Source organism: Durio zibethinus, chromosome 8 (assembly GCF_047325235.1).
Source record: "Durio zibethinus cultivar Kanyao isolate XHJ-2024 chromosome 8, ASM4732523v1, whole genome shotgun sequence".
Classification (NCBI taxonomy): domain Eukaryota; kingdom Viridiplantae; phylum Streptophyta; class Magnoliopsida; order Malvales; family Malvaceae; genus Durio; species Durio zibethinus.
The window spans coordinates 729818-738032 of NC_143169.1; positions in this window are offsets into that span (position 1 = coordinate 729818).

Below are 8215 nucleotides of genomic sequence, written 5' to 3' on the forward strand. Positions count from 1 at the left end.
CTTGACTTCAGCTTAATTTTATCATTATTTTTTATTTTGCTAAGTTTGAGTTAGTTTTATGCAGTCCAACAAAAATTTTTCACTTAGCCCTTAGATAACACGAGTCAGGCCCTTCATTTTGCCTACCTCACTATGGCCTATCTTTTCAAGGCCAAAAAAAAAGAAATAATTGTCCTAATCGAAGAGCATAAAAAAAGCTCGAATGCATTAGACAATATCAATTCTAGTTTTAATGCTTTTTATAAGAATGAGACTGAGTAGAATAAGAGATATGATTAGCTGATGATGAAATTGAAGGTCATCTTAATTAATAAAATCTCAACTAATTTAATGATAGAGCAGGATGAGCTCAAGCTCAATAATGCTTAGGCCAAGATAGCAAAGTTAAAGTTTGAGTTAGAGGTTAAGAAGAGAGAGGGAAAATATTTGAAGAAAAAAACTGTCAAAGAGTTCAAAGCATTTAACAATTCCTTTAGTTAAAGGTTAAATTCTCTAAGAAAAATGTACTCGATGCCTTTAGCCTGGCCAAGGATTATGTGCAATTTAAGTTTTTTCACCTTAACATTAATCTTTTTTATATTTATATCAACAATATCATATCAAGATTTTCTTTAAATTAGCTTAAAAAGAAAGAAAAAAAGGAATAAAATGATGATGATGATGCTATGGACATCGAGCTGAGGTAGCATAGGGCCTAAGCACAAGGTGAAGAGGTTGGAGAGGCTGAGGTTGTCACTGCTGCTCCTACTGACAAGGATACTACTGCTGATGTTGCTGACATATGATTCTTTTATTTTTAATTTTTTAATTTGTAACTTTTGTAAGTTTTTGTTAATGTAGGAAGTCAATTTTTGTAATGACTTTGAATATGAATGATCTGCTTAACAAACTATTTGTTAACATCTTTTGTACTTACTAGAAAATCAAATAGAAACCTTTGTTCAGTTCAATCCAAGTTTCAGCTTATCTTTGTTATTATAATTTTTTCTCTATTCTTACAAGTTTAAACATGATTAATCAAAGAAGTTTAAGCTTGGTTAAATAAACTGAAGATTTACTTAATCATTCGAATTAAATTAACTTCAGAATCTATCTAAGTTTCAAGTTAGATTTTATTATATTGTTTAGGCATAAGCTCTTTTAGCATAATTTGGTTTTTATGTTCAAGTACAAATTACAATTGTAAACACGATTTAGATCGAGTTATTAATAATAGACCTTTAAATTATCTACATTCCACATCTTTAAAATGACATTGCTATTCATATATTGTAGTTTGTAGGTCATATCATAAACATTCTCTTCAACTACATATGGTCTTTTTCAAGTCGTGGTTAATTTATCATTTCGATCATCTACTCTTAAAGCTTTAACTTTTTTAAGTACCAGGTTACCATTTCTGATGTGTTTATATTAGACCCTTTTATTATAATAACTGGACACATTTTGCTAATAAGTTGTTATCCATATTAAAGCTGTCTTTTTATTTTTCAATGAGGTTTAGGTTGGGCTTAAGCGCTTCTTCATTTCTTTCTTCTAATCCTAACTCATCTCTTAAGTTTGAAAGGTCAATCTCAATAGGTACCATAACCTCTGTTGCAAATGCTAGGTGGAATGGGGTTTCATATGTTGAAAACTTTATGGTCATTTTCAGAGCCCATAACACCCATATAGCTCGTAAGCCCACCTCTTCTTTACTGCATCTAGTCTATTTTTTAAGACTTCTAATATTGTTTTGTTCACCACTTTAACTTGTTTATTAGACTGAGGGTGGGCGACCAAGGTGAATCTTAGGTCGATGTGAAGGTTTGAACATCATTCCTTGAACCTTGAGTTTTTAAATTATTTGTCATTGTCTGTTATTATAGACCAAAGTAAGCTGAATCTACAGATTATATTTTTTCATAAAAACTTCTCATCTTGGGTCTCTATAATAGTGGCTTAGGCCTCAGTTTCAAGCCATTTCTTGAAGTAATCTATTGTTATTAAGACAAATATCTTTTGACCTTTGGTTGGGGTGAATGGCTTGGGTATATCCATTTTTCACTACATGAAGGGCCATGGGCTGATGACAAGGGTAAGCTCGATTGAGGAGAGATGTTGTACATGGGCAAACCTCTAACACTTATCACATTTCTTCACTAATTCGATTGCATCCTTTCTAATAGTGGCCTAATAATAACTTTATCTAAGCATTTCATAAGCCAATGGCTAAGGTTCAAAATGGCTTCCACATATTCTTTCATAGATTTCTCATAAAATGTAATCTACTTTTTCTCCGTCAACACATCTTAAATAAGGAAAACTAAAAGATCTTCTGAATAATTTTTCCCTAACCATCACATATTGAAAAGCCTTTCTCGTCAATGTCTTGTTCGAATGCTATTCTTGGGTAGTGTTCCCAAGGTCAGATACACCTTAATTGGCATCATCTAGGTTTTTTTTTTATGATCTGACCTATAAGCTTATCCTCGGTGCTTTTATGTATTAGTTCTTTTACCAAAATTTTGGCCTGAACTTTCTGTTATTATTCCTTAAGCCAACTTAAATAAGGAGTCTGCCAGTGAATTTTTTTATCTTGATATTTTTTTTACCTTGATCTTGGTAAAATCGATTACCAAGGCCAGTGGTTTATCTAGGTTTTTTTTATTCCTTATTCTTGAGCTCTGAACTCCCTATTGATTTGACTGACCATCAACTGAGAGTCATTATATACAGTTATGTGTTAAACATTCAACTCAATTGCTAATCTTAAACCATCTATCAGCCCCACATACTTTGTCTCATTGTTAGATGTCATGAACTTAAATATTAAGAAGTATGGATACTATAGCCCTTTGAGACTAATTAGAATAAGGCCAACTCCTCCGCTGTAGTTCATGACTGAACCATTGATATAAAGCTACTAATTTTCCTTCTATAGGGTTTTATCTTTTTTCTCCGATTGTTTTTCAAGTTAGGCCAAGCTAAGCTCTACAATAAAATTCACTAGCACTTGAGATTTCATTATTAACCTGGGTAGATATACAAGTAGAACTCGTTGAGCTTTATTGTCTATTTAATTAACCTCTCGACATTTTTAGTTTCTATAAGACTTGTCTCAGTGATTGGTCGGTTAGCACATGGATCACGTGGGTTTGGAAATACAAGCTAAATTTTTTGATCGAAAAGACAATTACATAAGGTAGTTTTTTTTATGTCGCTATAGTTAATTTATGACCCTATCAATACCTTGTTTATAAAATATTTCAATATTTATTTCTCATATTTTTTTCAAATTAGGACCGAGCTAACGGGTTGGTCCATAGTGACTATGTATAAGTACAAAATCTCACTGGATCTTGGTTTAGACAGAATAGGTGAAAAGGATAAGAACTCTTTGAGTTCTTCAAAAGCTTTTTGACATTAAGGAGTCCACTTGAAGTTTGAGATGTTTTTGTGAATTTTAAAAAATGATAGATACTATTTGTCGACCTGGACAAGAATTGACTCAATACGGTTATTTTACCAGTTAACTTTTGTACTTCTTTAGCCAAAGTTGGTGCCTTCATGTTTAAGATTACTTGAACCTTTTTTAGGTTCATCTCTATTCCTCTTTTGTTAATCATATAACCAAGAAACTTACCTAACGTAATCCTAAAGGCATACTTGATTAGATTGAGCCTTATATTATATTTTTTCAAGGTATTAAAGGTCTCTCTAAAGTCTTCTAGGTGCTCGGTTAAGCTTTAACTTTTAACTATCATGTCATTTACATACACTTTTATGTTATGGTTGATTTGATTTTTAAATACCTTATTCACCAGCCTTTGGTAAGTCACCCTTACATTCTTCGATCTGAAGGGCATTATCTTGTAACAGTAAAGGCCTATCTTGATAATAAAGGCTATCTTTTTCTCATCGTCCCCTAGTATTTTAATTTGATTGTAATCAGAATAGGTATCCATTATACTGAGAAGGCCATGCTCGATACTATTATCTACTAGTCAATCTATGCTATGGAGAAAAAAGCTATCTTTTGAGCATGCATTATTTAGTATGATAAAGTCAACACATATCTTCTATTTTTTGCTGTGCTTTTTTATCATGATTATGTTGGCTATCCAATTAAGGTAGTTAACTTCCCTGATAAAGCCTACTTACAGTAATTTATCGATTTTCTCTTCGATGGCCTTTTATCTTTCTAGGATAAAAGTTCTCTTTTTTTGTTGAATCGATTTTACCTCGGGATTAATATACAGCTTATAACCATCATTTCGCTATCAATCTTGGGTATATCAAATAGTGTCTAGGCAAATAGGTAGATATTATCTTTCAAAAGTTGAATTAACTAATCCTTATGTTGAAATTTGGTTCTGATTGCATCTGTTTTTCAGGGATGCTATCCTAGAATAGTATGGCTATCAAATCCTTGATCAGCTCAAGTCAGCTTTCGTTAGAGTTTGGTTTTTAGTCAATTATTTATTTTTGTTCTATTAGATTGAGACCATTTTCTGTAAAAATAAATTTCGATATGATGACCAGTATGTTGTTAATGACTTGTTAAATATATATGTCGTGAAATTGGTATATATTTTTCATTTCATATTGTATTTTGATTGGCCTATTAGCTTGGTCTAAATAACATGTAATTGTTCACATCGACTTAAAAGCTTAGTCGTTTTTAGAGTTACCTCAAAAAGTTTAAAAACAAAATAAAAGTTTTTTTTTGCTAGAGTTTAAAAGCTCGAAGTGACTTAAGAGCACACTTCTATCAAGTCAGTCTTACATTCTATATTCTTATTTGTGACTTTCTGTTTCTTGTCGGCCTTAATTGTTTGCCCTTCCTCAGTGTTTTTATTCTTGGTTGAATTTTCAATATGCGTCTCAGTATTTCATTTCATTATTTTGACATAATACTATCATACCATAAACTAGTCTACTCTGACCTCTCCAACTCCATTAGATGCTGAAAATTTCACTTTTAGATAGAGAGTTAAGCCTATGAGCTGCATAACAAGTTAACTAATATCATGTTGTAGGCTGATGGGACAATGACAATCATAATTCTATGACTAAAATGATAGTTTTTTATTTTATCCCTAAAGAGATCGACAGCTTGATGGTCTCTTTCATCGGTACCTATTCTTTTCTAAATCCTACTAATGTTATGGTGATCGACTGCAATTGATTTTCATCAATTTCCATATTCTTCATAGTGTTATATTACATGACATCAATTGGCCTAATATCATACTGTAAGCTGATGGGACATTGACAATCATAAATTTTATGACCTAATATCATGTTGTAGGCTGATGGGACATTGACAATCATAATTTCTATGACTGAAATGATAGTATTTGATTCTATCCCCAAACAGATCGATAGTTTTATGGTTCTTTTCATCTATACCTACTTTTTTTCAAATTTTACTAATGTTATGGTGATCAATTATAACTGATCTTCATCAATTTTTATCTTTTTCATAGTGCTATATTACATGACATCAATCAGGCTCCCATTATCAAACATGATTTTTTTACTACATAGTTATACACTACAATCATGATTACTATAGCATCATTATATGGGTATTGGATTCTTTCAAGATCTTTCAAGTTGAATGTGATCGATTTATCTTTCTAATCTTTTTCTCTCTTTGTTGAAGTGCCTACTACTATAACCATATCTGGATTAAACTTTTTTTGGTTGAAATGGAGCTACCTTCAGTGATCATATTAATCACTTTAACGATTGACCTATTGTTATTAGTTCAGACTTTTTCTTGAATTGGCTCATCTTTTCAAACTTTTTTTTTCATTTTTTGACCTTTCTTTTTCTGTTTTGGGTGAACTTTTTTTGGTTTTATCTGTAGTTTATTCTAAGTTGACCTTATCTTCATTGCTCTACAAACCTTCTCAACTGACCTCTCTTTACCAAGACTTAGATATCATTTTTTAAGTTGACACAATCTTCTGTATTATGGCCTATATCACTATGAATGGCATATCTTTTGGTCGAGTCTATTCTTGTGTTTTATCTCAGTGGCTTTGCCCATATGAGGTTAGGGTTTCTTTTGATTTTCATCAAAATTCTATTTCAGAAGGTTTTAATGTAGTGTAGTTTCTTTCTCCATCAAAGCTTTTGACCTTATGTCATCTTTCTATTAGAGAAAGATCGTAGAAATCTTTATCTTTTTTATGACCAAAGAAGAAAGATGAGCCTCTCTCACCTTGATTATTCTTTATTATAGCTTTGACATTTATATATTTTTCAGCTATCAGTAAAACATCGACCAAATTTTTAAATGGTTCAAACAACAATGTTAGCTTCGGGTAGTACTCTTTGTCGTTGAGTCCATTTGTTAAGGCAACCACAGTGGCTGTTTGTTTTAGGTCTTTAACTTGTAGAGTCTATACATTAAAACGCGTGATATAGCTCTTCAATGATTCACCATAACCTTGATGTATTGACATCAAACTCAGAGTTGTCTTTTTTACTTTTCAGCTACTTACAAATCAAGATAAGAAACAATGGCTAAGATCTTTGAATGTTGTAATTGACCTTAATTCTAGACTGTTGTATGACGATCAAGTTACGCCTTTCGGAGTGGTAGTTAGGCTTTTGCATATTAAGGCTTCATATACACCTTACATCATCATTTTAGTCCTATAAAGTTTTAATGATCAAAAACGTCAGATGTACCATCGTAAGTCTCCAAGTTTGGCATTTTGAACCCCTTAAGATGTATGACTTTATTGATTTCTTTAGTGAAAGGTTAGGTCTTCTGGAACTTAAACTCATCTTTAAATGCTACTGCTTTTGTTTTTAGCTTTCTTTATGGCCTGTATCCAAGTTTCCAAGTCCTTGTTTGGTTAGGGTTTAGGGTTTGTCTCTTTAGATTTTTGGGTTATTGTATTTGTTGAATTGTGATTAGAGTAATGGCAAACTGGAGTGTTATGTCCCTTTTCTCTGAAGGCCAAAGAGGCTTCCAACTCCCCATGGCTTGGTTGTCTTATCGCAGTTCCTTGACCAAGGGTGATAAGGTCGAGCACCTTCTAAACTTGTGGTGGGAGTTATAGTTTACAACATTTGTTTAAGGGTCTGTATCTACTTGATCAAGGCCTGAAATTATTCTATAGTTGGGCCTGTCTATGGTAGAGGAGGTTATTCTGAGTGCTGGCTGTTGTATGTTTCTGTTTCTGCCGAAATAGTCATCTATTTTCTCTAAGGTTTTCTTCCTTGGTAGCATTATTTCATGCTCGACTAATGAATGAAAATGTCCCTTACCTAGCATGTCAAATATTTATGTCGAGCTCCGATCTTAAAGTCAGATTCTAGAAAGATAAAAGAGAATGACGATTAAAGACAAAGGTAAGGGGTGTTCTTTGCGTTTGCACTTCGACGTATAAATTAGAACAAATTAGATCGAAATGAGTTATAAGAAAAAATAAGAGTAGTCTGGACCTCTTCTAATGGTGTCTGGACCTTCATATTTATAGATAAGCAATAGAAAAGCATTTAGGACAATAAAGACAATGCCAAGCTAATGTAGTATTAGACGTATCAGACCAACCTGACATGTCAGGTTGGCACAAATAACAGAATTATCCTTGGCTATCTGCTGAAGGCTTCTGACATGAAAAAAGATCACTATACCCTTTTAACCATCAAATGTTCCTAACATTTTATTATTTAAAGTAATATGTAAAATAAAATATATGTAAATAAAAGTTTAAAAATGTATACCTAAAGAGTGAAAATATTTGTAAAAAAAATAAAATAAAATAAAACTACTTATATTTTGGATTGGAATTGTTTAAATAAAACGGGTTAAAGATATGCCTTTGGATGTATTTATTTAAAAAGAATCCAACCTTTGCCAACATTATTTTTTTTAGAAAATTATCTTAATCTAACAAAAAATTTTAAAATAGTTATCTTTTTTAAAATCAAATCTAACAAATAAAATCACAACTTATTTATCTTTCAAATTCAACAAAAATCAATCTAATTATTCACTTAATCAATTTAGGTAATATTTGGTGCATAAGATGATTGAAAAAATAGTATAATAATAATTTTATATTATATTTAGTTTATATCTAATTGAAAAGAATATGATTACAAAGAGAATTATTATCCTCTTAGTATAGAATAATTCAATCCTTCTAATCAAAGTGGAAATGATTATTTTTAATCCATGAGATTAAACTTACATATCTTATTTTAT